This window comes from Gorilla gorilla, chromosome 17 (assembly GCF_029281585.2).
Source record: "Gorilla gorilla gorilla isolate KB3781 chromosome 17, NHGRI_mGorGor1-v2.1_pri, whole genome shotgun sequence".
Taxonomy (NCBI): domain Eukaryota; kingdom Metazoa; phylum Chordata; class Mammalia; order Primates; family Hominidae; genus Gorilla; species Gorilla gorilla.
The window spans coordinates 91,205,955-91,222,005 of NC_073241.2; the positions used below are offsets into that span (position 1 = coordinate 91,205,955).

Here is a 16,051-nt window from a genome sequence, read left to right on the forward strand (position 1 = left end):
AAAATCCTAAGCTCCCAGACTCTGACACAATCTCTCACATAACCATATACACTGGTGTTCAATTTAGTGGCCCTTCTAGAAACAATTCACACCACCTGACTTCACAGAAACCTGAATTAGCACAGGACAAAACTCAGGTAATAGCCAGAAATCTTGCTGCAAATTTCCCAACAAAACTTGACACCCAAGCTTTCAAACAACCCATTCTCTAAGTCAACATCAAACACATTCCACAGATGGGTGGCCAAAATTGTCCATCTTTGTTCCCAAAGACAGGTCAGCAAAGAATTCAGATCTCTTCCTAAATTACGTTACACTGAACCAGTTTTCAAAATGCTTTTGAACCCTAATCCCAGTTGTGAGTGTGGCTCACAGGCAGTTAAGAGGAAGGACTCAAGCCAGACTGCCCAGGGTCACATATCCCAGTTCCAGCTCCAGTACAAACTCGCCACGTAACCTTGGACAAGTCACCGGGCTTTTCCAAGTTCCACTGCCTCCCAGATAACGTGATTAAAGCACTTTAAACTGAAAGCACCCCAGCGTCTACTAAACACTATCTACTACTATATTTCTACTACAGTTATCTCCCCCACTCTCCCAAATTGTCTTTTGGTTGTCATGAAATACATTGTGGAATCCAAGATAGTTAGGAAAGGGAAATATCTGATAAATTTCCATGTCATTTTGTAAAACATTATTAATAATAACTTCAATTTGCATCAGGCAAAATGTTTTTAATTATGAAGCCAACACCACCATATAAACAACAGTTGTTCTTCGTTTTGACTAAAACTGAATTTTGAAAATACCGTACACCTACACAATTCTTGACCCTTATTCTTCTCTTTACTCACTCCTCCTCCCTCAAACTGTTGTCTTTCTCTCTCTAGTTTTCTTTTTTCTTTTTGAGACGGAGTTTCGCTCTTGTTACCCAGGCTGGAGTGCAGTGATGCAATCTCAGCTCACTGCAACCTCCGCCTCTGGGGTTCAAGCGATTCACCCGTCTCAGCCTCCCAAGTAGCTGGGATTACAGGCGCATGCCACCATGCCCAACTAATTTTTGTATTTTTAGTAGAGATGGGGTTTCCTCATATTAGTCAGGCTGGTCTCAAACATCTGACCTCAAATGATCCACCCACCTCAGCCTCCCAAAGTGCTGGGATTAGGTGTGATCCACCGCACCCGGCCTTCTCTCTCTTGTTTTCTTATTTTCACTGTAATCAGCTTGGGGAAAACAAAATGTATTTAGCTGTTAAGTACTATAGACTATATCGAACGACACCAGTCACCTGGCACTAAAAAGCCTCATAAAAGGAAGAAATTTGTTTCTTTACAAGTCAGAATCTCAAGGGAGAAATAAAAATGAGGGAAGCAGACTCCAGAACCCAGAGGACAATGAGTCTGTTCAGAACTGCTTCCTCTGATGGGAAGAGGAGAAGTGCAGATTGCAGGCAAACAACCCATTTCTAGGGTTTCTGTCTCAGTAAAATCACATTCACCTTTACTAAAAGCGGTAACAGAAGCTAATACTGTTGCCCTTTGCAATAGTCAAAGACATGAAATCAAATGAATGCTGAAGCAACTAGAACTAGGCTGACTCAGGTTTAGAATCCAAAATTGATTATCACTGTCTTCCTAATTTATAAGGAATTCTAAATTATCTAGATGGCATCTATTTTTCAATCTTCATTGCAAACTAGATTTGCCCCCAAGAGAATGTTATTTTAAGGAGCACAAAGAGAGGGTTTAGCATCTCCATGCACAAGTTCTACAAATAAGATGAAATAAATTTGGGGTGAAATCTGACATATTCTTATTTCCTTCTCAGAGAAGACATTTTTCCTTGTTAATTAACAGTCTTCTTATAGGACAGTGTGGACTGCCTTGAGATGCAATTCTTAAATAACTTATTGTTTTGTTATAAGATATAGGGTGTATGAACAATTAATTTTTAATAGATCTGACACCTCTGTCGGAAAAAGGAAAAGTAAACTACAGTTGAGCATTCAAATTCAAACATCTGAAATCCGAAATGCTCCAAAATCAGAAACTTTTTGAGTGCAAACATGACACTCAAAGGAAATTCTCATTGGGGAATTTTGGATTTTGGATTTTCAGATGTGGAATGCTCAACCAGTAAATATAATGTTTGAATATTAAGTGTAATGCAAATATTACAAAATCCAAAAAAAAATCCAAAATCCAAAACATAGATTAGCCTGTACTTAATCTGCTGAGAAACTCTTTGTATTAATATTTAGCACTGTGTGTGTAAAAATAAAGGCAATTTATTAAATGCATTCTGTTTGCCTATAAAATTCCCCTTCCAAAAACAAGTCATTTGCCTTTTTATTCGGTGAAGTAATAGACTATGAAGAAATCTGGCTTGCCAGGAACACAGTGAACACAGTATTTTGGTGTGCATGATGATTACATGGGAAAGAGGCACTCAAGTGTCTGGCAATTGCCTTCAGGTGCTCTGTGCATGAGGTTACAGAACTGGCAACCAACAAACTAATCACTGTTGCTGGCAATTTGCTAAGGTCCCAAGGAGAAAGAGAGCACAAAGGGTTATCATTTGAGGCATCAGCTAAATACTAGAAGAATTGGTGGCTTGGCTAAGGGCCTTATCAGTCTCCATCAATCCCACATGTTAGTAATGGAGACTCAGAGAGAGAGGAAATGCTGGCAAATTGGAGCCCAGCTCCTGAGATCTCTAAGATCTCTGCTATAGGGTGGAGCCAGGCCTGGTTCCCTTCCCAACCCCCACTTGGTATTACAGACTCATCACAAAAACCCTCTGGAATCTTTGGAAAGAAAACAATGGGTGCTGAGTACACAATGCCCCCCTCCACCCAACCCACACTACCATCATGTATACAACATAGGAATGTTCCAGAGGCATCCTAGCTTCAAACAAAAGACAAAGCAACTTGTCTGCTAGCATCATGCGGTTCCACCAGAAAGAAAAAAAACACAGTCATGAAGAGCATCAGCTCATACATAAACACACTCAGATACCAGCACAGGAAACCCAGAGCATATCTAGATGCATGCATTTTCAAATGAGTGATGGAAGGGCCCAGAAAAGTGAGGTGCAGACTGGTTCAAAGCCCACAGTGTTCAGCCCCTCAACCTGTCCTGGAATGCAGGTCTCAGAGGCCCCTTGCACTTCTCTATGCAGCTTTCAAAAGTATTTCTGAAGAATAAATTGATGCCACCATTTCAATAAGTCTTTACTGAGTGTCTACTGTGTACCGGGCCCCAAGTGGCTACCCCTTTTTAAGAAGAATTTCTAAAAGGTTTCATTAACTTTATATTTATATTGTATAGCCTAGATTCCTTGCCTTTATTAAACAGTTCTCTTCTTTTTAATAATAATAAATATCCCATTCCAAAAAGCAGATTCCTAAATAAAGGGGTTGACAAAGCTACAATGTTTTTTCCCATCTTATTCTGCCCCGCTTGCTCCTCTCTTGTAGGATGGTTGTATCTCTACTAACAATGTTAGATCTCTACAAAGCCTGCTTCAGGATGTCAAACAACAATCACAGAACAAGACTGGAGGGTGACCAGCTCATCCCAATTTTTCTGGGACTGTTTTAAAATGGAAAGTTCCATGACCCAGGTATGCTCTCAGTCATGGGCAAGTCTGGGGGTCACTCTACTCCCAAGAAAGCAGACCCTGAGAAAGAGGATGCCCTTCATTTCACTTGGGAAGAGTGAGGCCACAGGAGAAAGGCGACTCATCTCCTTTAAGGAAGGCTCAGGTTGCCTGGGGGCTAGCTCAGAACCCTTTCTCAGACTCCTCTCCTCCAGTTGCTTCCAGCTCTTTCCCCGCTTCCTCCTGAGAAGGCCTATCATTTTAAACTCAGAGCCACTGAAAGCTTTACAAAGACTTTCCAACCAAAGACTCTGACAATAATGACAGGTAAAAGAAACTCCCATGTAAACGCTGAAGGCTGTAGTTACTTGGATGTCATCACCTCCTTGGCTAGCTTAAGAGCTTCTTCAGGTTAGACCATGCCTATTCATCCCGATATTTCCAGAACTGAGCCCAATGATTGGTGGATGGTAGATGCTGGATATAAGGACATTAGCAACAGCTGCCATTTATTTAGTCTTACATTGTGGAGGGCAACACACTAAGCACTTTATATGTAAGTCTCTCCTGTTCTCACACTAGCTCAATGAGGTTGGTTCTCCCCCATTTTGCAGCTGAAGAACAAAGCTCAGTCAGACCTTGTGCACTCAGGTCACGTGGCAGACGTGAAATTTAAACCCAAACCCATCTTACTTTTTAAAATTCCAGTTCATAATGACTTACCTGAATTAGAGCCATGTAAGGCAGGCATATATGCTAAGGTATCAAGAACTGGGAGAATATCAGATACATTTCTTTTATTCTCTACCCTTTTAGCTTTGCCATTACAAAAAAAAAAAGCAGAAAACCAAATTAATTATGAGTTAAATACCTACAGGAAGCTAGAAGGCAGGGATTTTTGTTAGAATTATGCCTGGTAAAACATAGGCATTCAACATTCTTTTCTTTTTTTGTTTGTTTGTTTGTTTGAGACAGAGTCTCATTCTGTCACCCAGGCTGGAGTGCAGTGGCACAATCTCAGCTCACTGCAACCTCCACCTCTCAGGTTCAAGCAATTCTCCCTGCCTCAGCCTCCAGAGTAGCTAGGATTACAGGTGCCCGCCACCATGCCTGGCTAATTTGTAACTTTTAGTAGAGACGGGGTTTCTCCATGTTGACCAGGCTGGTCTTGAACTCCTGACTTCAGGTGATTTGCCTGCCTCAGCCTCCCAAAGTGCTGGGATTACAGGCGTGAGTCACCATGCCTGGCCATTCAAAATACATTTAATGAATGCAATTGTTTGTCCAATAAGTGGTTTAAATACCTGATGCTCAGTGTTTCAAATGCTATTTTACACTCCACCATAGGTGAATAGATGGATCTGTACCTTCAGTTTCTGAAGTACCAGTGTAAAGGAGTGGAGTGGACGGACTATTTATCCCAGTTAAGGACGCCTCTTTACCTGCATGGTTGAATTAACTATTACTCACTTAAAATGGCAGTAATCTTATGTCTCATGCAACAAAAGGGGTAAATTCTCCAAAGTACACAAATTTGTCCATGTGCTCACCAACCACTTCTAATCTCATATTATTAATCTTCGAGGAAGCAATTTGCAAACCTACCCCAGAGCAACACAACTGCAAAAGAATATCACAACAAATACTTGGTTCCTGAGACATTTATCTCAGCCCTATTCACTACCTTTCAAACTGAGAGTGTTTTGTTTGTTTGTTTGTTTGTTTGAGACAGAGCCTGGCTCTTTTGCCCAGGCTGGAGTGCAGTGGTGCGATCTCAACTCACTGCAACTTCTGCCTCCCAGGTTCAAGCAATTCTCCTGCCTCAGCCTCCCAAGTAGCTGGGATTACAGGTGCACACCATCATGCCCGGATAATTTTTGTATTTTTAGTAGAGATGGGATTTCACCATGTTGGCCAGGCTGGTCTCGAACTCCTGACCTCAAGTAATCCACCCGCCTCAGCCTCCCAAAGTGCTGAAATTACAGGCGTGAGACACCACGCCCAGCCGAGAGCGTTATTTTAATATTAATGTATTTCTGGTCATTTTCTTCAAGCAGCTGAACATATTTCCCTCTTTCATAATAACACTCTCATAATGATCAAGCATTTTGAGTATCAAAGAAGAGTTTCTATCATGTGAATGAGTATTCCAAAATCAAAAGAAGGGAGGTAAAACAGATGTATATCACAAAGGTATTGAAGCCTTTAATTATAAACGCAGGTGGGGCAGTCAGCGGTGGGCAACTACACCCAGTCATCACAAATCCAGGCATCAATGCCTGCTCCTTTAGATTGTGGGATGGCCTGGTAGGCTGTAAAGTCCTAAAGCTGCTTGTTGTATGTCACCAAGTAGAGGGTTTTTTTCTTCTGCTTTCTTTTTTTTTTTTTTTTTTTTTTTTTTTTTTTTGTGGGCAAAGTAGGAGGCAAATGGAAGTTGAAAAACAGACTTTGAGTAACAACTAATTTCGTTAGAATGATGACCCTCATTGAGAACATTCACCTCCCAAACATTGGTATACGCACTGCAGCCTGGTCATTCTAATTTGATTCAACATTTAATCATTATTAACACAAGTAGGGGAAGCTCTTAAAAATAAGTTTCTATCTTCTTAACTTCCTTTAAGACTTCAAGCTAAAAGGGTCTAAAATTCCTTTAAATCACTGTAAGTCAAAATCGTTTTCTGTGTTGTCAAAGAGTCACCAATGATTCGTTTATTGAGCCCTTCCTGTGTACAAACACGGTGGCAAACACACAACGGTGTAAAGCCTCATCCAGTCATCTTTAAGGAGCTTGCAAGAGAACTGAGATCTCTTTGAGTGCCTATACAACCAATCTGTTTTTCACTTTCAATACAGTATTCAATAAACTACATGAGATATTTGATGCTTTAATACAAAATAGGCTTTTTGTTACATGATTTTGCCCCCATTGTAGGCTAATTGCAGGTCACAACTGCTACATCAGCCAGCCACAGGCCCCCTTGGAAGGAACTGTGCCCCCAACCCTCTCCTGCACTAAGCAGGTCCAGGGTGAGTGATAACTGGAAGGGTCCCATTCACTGGAACTCTTGGGAAATGTGGCTTGATGACAAGACATCCTGGGACATCTCTTCAATTCACCTCCCTTTATGCAAACGAGCTTGAGTGAATTTCTATTCTTTGCAATTAAACAGAAAGAAAAAGACACTTCAATCGTAGGTGATAATACAAGACAATCTATGACAAGTGCCCTTTGTAGAACGAATGAATGAATGTTGAATGAAATGAGAGATAGAGGCAATTTTGCCAGAGAACTTTGGATTATAAAGAATTTCTAAAGGCTAATGTGATCAAGTTAAATTTTTCAGAAGAGTTGAGAGCTGAACTGAGGCTTCGATGATAGGATAGAGGCAGAGGAAGGAAGACGACATTTTAGGCCACAGAATGTGCTAGAATAAGAAAGAGGCAATGAAAAACATTTTGGGCAACAGTGGATTAACCATCCCAGCTAATGTTCAGTTTTAAAGTCAGGCGGAGCAAAAGTCGAGGTTGGAAAGGAAGTTTGGGGTCAACCTGGGGAAAACTTGAAAAGCAAAACTGAAGAATATGAGCTTCCTCCCACAAGGGCAACTAAAAGTTATTAAGTGAGGGGATGAAGGATTAATCGGCCTAATGGTCTAAGAGTGACAGCATTTTCCAAACTGGAGTGGGGTGGGAAAGCCAGAAAGTGAGCAAGACCATTGTCATAGCCCAGAGAGAAACAAGGTTCTTGACTAAGATGCGGCAGTGGCAACTGTCACTAAGTGAATCTGTTAAGGAGCAGAACAGCAATAGTAAGAAGAATGCTCCTGGCTAGGTGCGGTGGCTCACGCCTGTAATTCCAGCATTTTGGGAGGCCAAGGCGGGTGGATCACGAGGTCAGGAGTTCAAGACCAGCCTGGCCAACATGATGAAACCCTGTCTCTACTAAAAATAGAAAAAATTATCCCAGTAATCCCAGCTACTCGAGAGGCTGAGGCAGGAGAATAGTTTGAACCCAGGAGGCAGAGGTTACAGTGAGCTGAGATCATGCCCCACTGCACTCCAGCCTGGGTGACAGAGCGAGACTCCATCTCAAAAAAAAAAAAAAAAAAAAAAATGCTCCCTATTTCCACAGTATCTGTCAAAGCTTTTACCAAAATCTCTTCAATTCTTGTCAAACCTCAGTGAGGAGTGCACCAAGTGTGATTATCTGGATGTCTAGATCAGAACTGAGCCGGGAAAGTTACACTTCCTTGGTAGGTGGGAATGCGATAGTGGCAGGGGAGAGGAGGCTGTAGAAAGAGAAAATACAAGCACAGAACACAGCATTTGGAGATTCCACTTCCTCATAACTTTGCTCCCACCAGCAGCACATCTTCATCTGCTCAGCCCCTCCTTTGCATGAAAGGCAGGTAACCAGGAAGTCTATGTGATGTTTGAGTAAGTTTCATCATGCAGGATGTTTGCAATGAGTTTTATTTATGCAGGCATTAGTACATCAAGAGGTAAATAAGGCATCCTCTCCACTCCTAGGAGATCACAAGCAGCCCCCTCACAACTCCACAAAGAACGCAGTCCAGGCCTTAGCAGCCAAACATGATCTAGGCCAAGAAATCATGGACATCAAGAACCACCCAAAGGAGATGCAGGTCACAGATACACTATTTGAGGCCTCCCTCTTTAAATCCTACAATGACAGTGAGTCAATTAGAAATAGAAAATCCCTAAGCATGTAACAAGCACAGACGGTTCCCTACTTACAACTGTTTGACCTATGACCTTTGATTTTTTGACTTTACAATGGTGTGAAAACAATACACATTCAGTAGAAACCGTACTTTGAGTGCCTATACGACCAATCTGTTTTTCACTTTCAATACAGTATTCAATAAACTACATGAGATATTTGATGCTTTAATACAAAATAGGCTTCTTGTTACATGATTTTGCCCCCATTGTAGGCTAATGTGCATTTCTGGGCACAGTTAAGGCAGACCAGGCTGAGCTATGATGTTAGTAGGTTAGGTGTATTAAATGCATTTTCCACTTACAATATTTTTAACTTATGAGTGGTTTATGAGGATATAACCCCACTGTAAATTAAGAAGCATCTCTACCAACTTTATCCCAATTGTGATTTCAATCATGGAGTCAGACTGCTGGATCACACAGTGTAACTCTCGAAGCCATGGGAAAAGGAGCAGGAAAACCAACACCTTCTTCCTTTCCGGTTTCCATGACGTCACAATGGGCAGTGCCAGAAACCACTTTCACGCCACAAGTGTCCTCTACCCGACCAGCCGACTTCGGTATGAAATTAAAGTGGTAGGGACCCAGAGGCCAGAGAAAATATAGAAATGCATTTTGGGGCTTCCCAAATATAGTTCAAGACTAGTCCCTCGGGGCTTCATTTTCCTTCTCCCTCAGTCTGTGCCTGGCCCTCAGCCCAACCCCAGGCACCCTGAATGGGTTTTTGGATGGTCTATATCTGGTTCTTCCTGCTGGTCTCCAAGCTGCTCATCTCCCAATTCAGAAACGCTTTGGGTGCTACATCTTATCACTTGAATGAAGCCAGGTGGTCTCAACCTCCCTAGGTTGATACTGATATCCCCTCAGTCACTGTGACTTGGAGACTAACATAGTTTACCACACCACTTCCTTATTTGGAGAGCTATCTTTATAAAAATGACTTTGCCAAGGTGATTACTGAACCAAAAGCAATATTATTTTGTTAAATTCTATGCTTATGCTTAAGGTATTTATCAAATCTTTAAAATGCTCATCCGTGCATGCAGTTATCACAATGTGAACAAAGATATATGAGTGAACAGCTCTTCCCAAAGCAAAATCTCTGCAAGCCACCAACTGCTGAATCCAGAGCACCTTGCAATGCCTATTCCATAACATCCAACTCTTTTTAGGGAGAGTGAGGCAAGGAAGGCTTTAGAACTCACCACCCTCCTAGTCAATACAGTTGCTGATGGAAGCACAAATGTCCCTAAACTCTCTGGGTGTTCTACTAGTCCTGTGACCAGAAAAAGCCTCTTGCCCAAATTGCTTTTTCTAGACACCAAAGTAACAAAAGGGTGACCCAAGGTTACCCTAAACACATTCCTGCCCCCATCAGATCTTATCTGCTGCCCTGTGGTCTCTGCTGCAGGAGGCCACCTCCTGGGTGGCCCTAGGCCCATTGCCACTCTTTTTCTACCCTGGGCGGTTCCAAACAAACTCAGGAAGCCTTAAACAAGAGGCAGATGGTGAGGAAGAGAAAGTCTGTAAGTAACACCTCTCTATTACATAATGCTAAGCTCACAACCTCCTAGAATCAGCCTTGAAAATACCTAATGGCCTTTCACTTCAGAGTAAACATGCACTTGAAATAGGCAAAGAGAGGATTATAATTATTTTATTTGATAACCAGTGTACAACCATGTTAGTAAATAACATATCAACATATTACAGGTACATTACAGGTACATTACAGGTGCGGGTAGGACCATATATTAGTAAATTACAGGTTGGAATAGTAAATATACAGGTTGTAAATTACAGGTTGTTGATTCAATCAATACTCTTGTGACATCCAATACCCACCAAGCACTGAGCTAGGTCCCATAGGACACACTTTCTAACCTCACCTAGACCAGATCCCTGTGGAAGTCACTAGTGTTACTCACCCATATCCACTTCTCCCTTTTTCAGCACAAGAAATATTGAATTGTGATTAAATAGGGTCATATGTCCAGTTCTGGCCAAAGTGATGGAACTCACCTCTGGGTAGGATCACATAATTGCTAGAGCAAGACCCTGCAGCATTTCCTTCCTGATGCTGCAACGATCTTGCAAGCTCACATCAAGACCAAGACTCCATCAGTTTGAGTCCTTGAGTGACTACAACGAGCAGGGTCCACCTGCCAACCACTCTGGATGCAGCATGGGAAGGAAAGAAACTGTATTTAGCTATGGAGACTTGGAGGTATTTGTTACTGCAGCATAACCTCACCTATCTTGCTGGTACGTCACTGTTTAAAAAAGAGAAAAATCTGCAAAAGCATCCCATCAATCTGTTTTCTAAATCAGATAATATGGAAAAGCAGCATTTGTTTCAAAATTCAACTTCATCAGGAACTGAACACTATCTTGAAAAGCAGAGGGTGCTGACAGCATAGGTGGGTTCAAACAACTCTGAGGGAATTAGAAATGAAAACAGAATGACCCTCAACAATGTAAGGATCGAACTGTATGGAATTCAGCTAAAAAGACTACAATGAAAAGGCCACCTTCTGACAACAGCAACAGCCATTTATGAAGCAGTGAGCTCCTCAATGAAAGAGGCATTAAAGTTGAGGCTGGATGACCATATTTTCTCTCCACAGAAGTCCAATCCTACCTCTCTTGAGCTTCCATTGAAGTTAATTAGAATCAGGTCTTCCTATAGGGAGTTCAATTTTGTGTCTCCCCTACACCCAACCCCAACCCCTTGAGTCCATTATCTATCACAGAGTCCATTATCTATCAGGTGCCAATAAACATCTGCTAAATGAATAAATGAGCATTGTAGAAAGGAAGCAGGCATTGGAGGCAAAGATCAGCCTAATAGCCTCTAGGGATCCTCCAGCCTAAAGCTAAACACATCTGAGGGTGGGGAGCCTCCTTCTTATATAAAAAAAATTAAGCATCAATGGACACTTTATTATGATTTATTACTGTACACAATTTAAAACCACAATGAAACCTAACACTGCACTGTGGCTATCTTTGTTCTTGGACGTGCATTTACATGGGCAGGCTACTGTTTTGCCATGTGGAATTTTGTGTGTGAAGTGTTTATTCTTTCTATTAAAAAAAAACCACACCCTTGTTTCTATTGCATTATTACATTCCCTATTATCCCATCACATGTTTTTTCTTCTTGCAGCAACACAGTACACACCCTGTACTATTGCCGACATAAAAATTACTTGTCAAAAATACCTCTATCTTAGCACCACATTACTCATCTGATCTTTGCAAAGCACTGGCCTTTGTTTCACCTGGGACTAGATAACTCAACTACTTTTACTAGTGACTCCTGAACGCTTGTAGTAGAAGGATAAATGCTAGTGTCACCTATGTTTTTAAAGTCACCTTCCAAAACAAAACTACATTGGAGGTGAATAATAAATCTTTCAAGTTTTTAACTTCATTTTTCAAGGGATTTGGAGGAAAATGGTGAAGAGAGAATCTGTCACAGATACCAAGGTGTTACTGCAATGTAAAAGAGAGTATACCAGGAGCCTTTGGCCCTCAGCAATCTGTCTTCCTACAAGAAAAATCGAAAGCCCTTTTCCATAACCATTCTTATTCCTTGCTACTAGTGTAGGATGCGCAGGACTCTGCCCTCTAGGAGAAAATGCTAATGCCGGAGTATCCTGCTAAGTCTGAAGGTTACGTTTTTTCATTGCACTCTTATCAAGATAACCCCAGATCTGGTTAGGCTGACATCAAAACAGAACTATCCTTGGAAAGAAAAGAACAGGCCAGAGTTTTTGGAAAAGCCCCAATAACCTAAAGATAAAATCCAGAATGAGAGTCTACTGGTTCATGGCTATCTAAATGGAAACTTCACTCAAGCTGTTTTCTCTGTTCTCTTTCTGCTGCCCCCAACAGCCCTCCCTTCCACCTCCCAGTACTCACTGCTAGCATGTCTCTCTTAATATTGCGAACACTATTACAATGAAGGAACAGAAGAAAGACAGTATTTCATAAGAAGGTCACTGCATTTGACCAGTGCTCAATTAGAGCACTGGGCAAAAGTACAATCAGCCTTCCAATGGTACCTTTTCAACAAAGGATACCCCACCTCTAGACTGAAGCCTAAATATATTACTACAGATAAAGCAGGCATCCATGGAAACCTAACATTCAGATACATCTGCCTGTGTATTAATTATATCAAAATTCCCATCAAAGGAAACCAGGTGGGATTTCTACAATCCCAAATTCACCCTGCATCTACCTCCAATGGCTTCTTCAAAGGGAAAGTATAAAGTCATTTGCAATTTATTTCTTTGAACCAGGAGTTTTAGCAGCCCCCACACCTTCTCACAGATAGGAACGATGTTGATGCAGAAACCACCCAAACAGCCCTGTGCCAGCACTGTCGGCCCAAATGACCCAGAGACACCCAGGCGGCTACCCAGATTGTGGGGGGTTACCTGTATCTGTCACCGAGTCTCTTTCACCCCTTCTGCGTGATGACATCAAGTGGAAATGGTACACGTTTAGGAGGCAAGAGGCTGACAGGCAGGAAACACAATTGAGACTGAGCTTTCTTCAGCCTGCAGTGAAATACATGCAGGAAGGGTTAGATACGCGCCGCGGAGAAGGAAATCCAAGCGCCCTCCTGGGCAGACGGGGCTGGAGCGGGTGCACTAGGGAGGTGGAGCAAGGCAGATGAGGTGTGGAGGGCTGGCGGCCGAGAAGGGGGCGTCACGGCTCCTAATTGTCTCTACAGGATAAATAACCACCTCCCCCCTCCTCCGCAGTCTCCCCCGCCCACGAGTTCCCCTCTGGTGGCAGAGCGCCTACTAGCAACAGTAAGCCCTAGGAAAGAAAGAAATCGGAGCAGGTGGGGAATAACATCTTGGGGCAAAGACACACTGGCAAAATCTACCAGGTAACCCGGTCATATGGGAATGCGGGGCGCCTAGTCACCCGCGCAGACAGGCACACAGCGCGGCAATCCCGAGCATCTTTCTTTCGTTTGCCCCTGTCCGCCACCTCATCAAGTCACCGCCACCTCATCAAGTCACCGTCACCTCATCAAGTCACCGTCACTCTGCTTTGGCGATTTCTCTACTCTCTCCAGACCCAGGCAGCGCTCCCCAAGCCATGCCCCGACCCCAGGCGGGATTGGGGACCGCCACTTCCCGAGCAGCGCCCCACGAGTCCAGCTGGCTTTGTCCTGCCGCTGTCCTTCCAGGAGCAAGCGCCCCAGGCGCGTGTGTCTGCACAAAAGACCCCCAACATCTGGCCCTTCACAGCGCTCTCTAATCGCGGGAGGGGCCCTGGGGCAACTTCTAGGGCTGGAGAAGGCGCGAGACAAGGGGACCGGGAGAAGATGAGCCGGGGTGTGTGCGGGCCGGGGGCGCAGCTGGGGCGGGCGCGCGCGCACGCACGTGCACACCCAGGGGCGCGCGCGGCGCGGGCACGAAGCGAGCTCCCTCGGACCGGAGCTCCATGGGGCATCCGAGGACTCGGCCGAGCAGCCGACAGCGCCGCTCCCCGCCGCGGCCGCCCGCCCAACTCCGCCAGCTCTCAGGAGACACGCAACTCCCGGGACCACCTCCCCCGTGCCCCGCCAGACCCCGCGCTCCCCTCCCCGGGACCCCTGCGGCCCCGCCACCCCTTCCGCGGTCCAGAAGATCTCCCCAGTTATAGCAGGCGGCAGCTGCCTTTTCCCGCTTCCACGGCTTCGGCGCGGCCGCCGTAGGGGCGCAGACATCCCTGCGCGCCCCTCTGTCCGCCCCCGATCCGGAGCCGGCAGAGCAGAGAAACAAACCGAAACTCACTGACCTTTCTCCGCGGCGGGCTCGGGTGCTCGTTACAGAGGCGGCGGCGGCGGCGGCGACAGCATCGCCGGGTGGTCCCGGCGCGCCCGCTCCTTTCAGCCAGACTCGCGCCCCGGGCCGGCGGCCGCCGCTCCTCCGGCCGAGAGCCACGGGGCGGACGCTGACAGCGCGGCGGCGGCGCCTGCAGCCCCAGCTCCCGGCCCGGCCCTTCGGGCGGCACCCCCACCTGCCCGGCCGCCCTCCGCGTTCGCGGTCGGACACCGCCGCCAGGCGCTCGGCACCGAGCGAGAGCTTTTTGTGTCACTGAGACTCCGGCACCAAAGGGGGTGGGGGGAGAGGCTGGGCTCCGCTCCCCGCGGCACCGCCCTCCCCGGCGGCTCCACCCCCTCCTCCCCGCCCACAGCCCGGCGGGCCCGGGACTTCTGTCCATCAGTCCCGAATCGCCCACCTCCCCCGGGGTGAGGGGCTGCCGACCCTCTCTCGCGCGCTCCCTCGGCTTTGCCCCCAGTGCCTACCCTCGGCCAGGACCTCGACGCCGTCTCTCTACCGTGCAAAAGCGGGACCTGAGCTGGCGGCAGGTGTGAAAGGAGGCCTGGGCAGCCGGGAGGAGGGGCAGGGCCGGGAAGGGGGCCGGGGCCGCGGTGGGTGGGTTGGGGGGTCCCCAGTCTGTGCCTAGGACCCGGACAGCGAGAGGGAGGAGCTGAGATCATCAGGTTTCCAGAAGCTGCCCTGCATCCTCGTCACCGGATACTTTTTGGCTGCCCCTAAAAGTTCACGTAGTCCAGCCAGGGTGGGGCCCCGCTTTCCAAAGAGGCCCGAATGGACACCCCACTACTTGAATCCCTCGAATGGGGGACAAGAAGCAGGAGAGTAAAGAGATGCAAGTCCTAGGGGTTATATGGAAGCGCGAACCCCACGGAACCTCGGGGCCCACCCGATTCCACACCTTGAAACCTAACTTCTACCTAGGGAGGCGCTTAGAATGTCTTGTTCCCCGGAGAAAATCTCCCGCCTCTTGAGTTAACTGCGAAATAGGAGAATGGAGGAGAAAGGTCCTTGGTAGAAGATAGTTCCATGCCCTTTGGTGCCTTTTTGAAGGATTTCTCTGCAGCATGAAAACCTAAAACTCTCTTCTTGAGATGAAGTTCAGCCTGCGGACGTTACCTGGTCCCCAGCAGCAGGGCTTAGCTGAGTGTGATCCCCACGGATTCCAGTGACACTTGCTGCCTTTCCCCACTGCTGGAGTGGAGCAGTCTTTGTCTTAAGGTCCGTAGTATCCGCAAGGAAAGAGCCCCCATTTTCACTCCCCCAAGTAGCTTATTGAAATGCTTCTGCCAAGATTTCTTTTTTTACTTTTTCTTTTTTTTTTTTTTTTAAGATGGACTCTCTCTCTGTCACCCAGGCTGGAGTGCAGTGGCGCGATCTCAGCTCACTGAAACCTCCGACTTCCGGGTTCAAGCGATTCTCCTGCCTCAGCCTTCCGAGTAGCTGGGATTACAGGCCCGCACCACCACGTCCGGCTAATTTTTGTATTTTTGGTAGAGATGGGGTTTCGCCATGTTGGCCAGGCTGGTCTCGAACTCCTGACTTCAGGTGATCCGCCCGCCTCGGCCTCCCAAAGTGCTGGGATTGCAGGCATGAGCCACCGCGCCTGGCTTTTTTTTTTTTTTTTTTTTTTTTAGAGGAAGCCCTATGAGCCAGTGGGGACTCTAGGTAACCTACTATAAAACTCACAATGTACTGAGAGCACCCTTGTCATGTCCCACAATTACGACCTGTTGATGGGGTTTCCAAAAGTGCTGTCCTTAAGCACATACATAAAACTGGTCATCTAGAAACAGATAAAGCTGCATGGGTATCAGTTGTCCCTGGGATCCCAATTAAAACGTTGCCT

The 16,051-nt window shown here is 45.6% G+C and overlaps 1 protein-coding gene across 5 annotated transcripts in view; it reads right to left on the reverse strand.

Moving 5' to 3' along the window:
• RNF152 (ring finger protein 152) overlaps positions 1-14,286 on the reverse strand; it is an 86,319-nt gene extending 72,033 nt beyond the window's left edge. For 4 of the 5 annotated variants that reach the window (XM_004059493.4, XM_019014194.4, XM_019014193.4 and 1 more), the window contains exons 1-2: positions 14,162-14,286; positions 12,802-12,924 (exon numbers count right to left, since the gene is read on the reverse strand). The gene's annotated coding sequence lies outside the window, so the exon portion shown is untranslated. The remainder of the gene's footprint in view (positions 1-12,801; positions 12,925-14,161) is intronic. The other variant, XM_055367991.2, reaches the window with a different exon arrangement.
• Between the last annotated feature and the right edge of the window lie 1,765 nt (positions 14,287-16,051).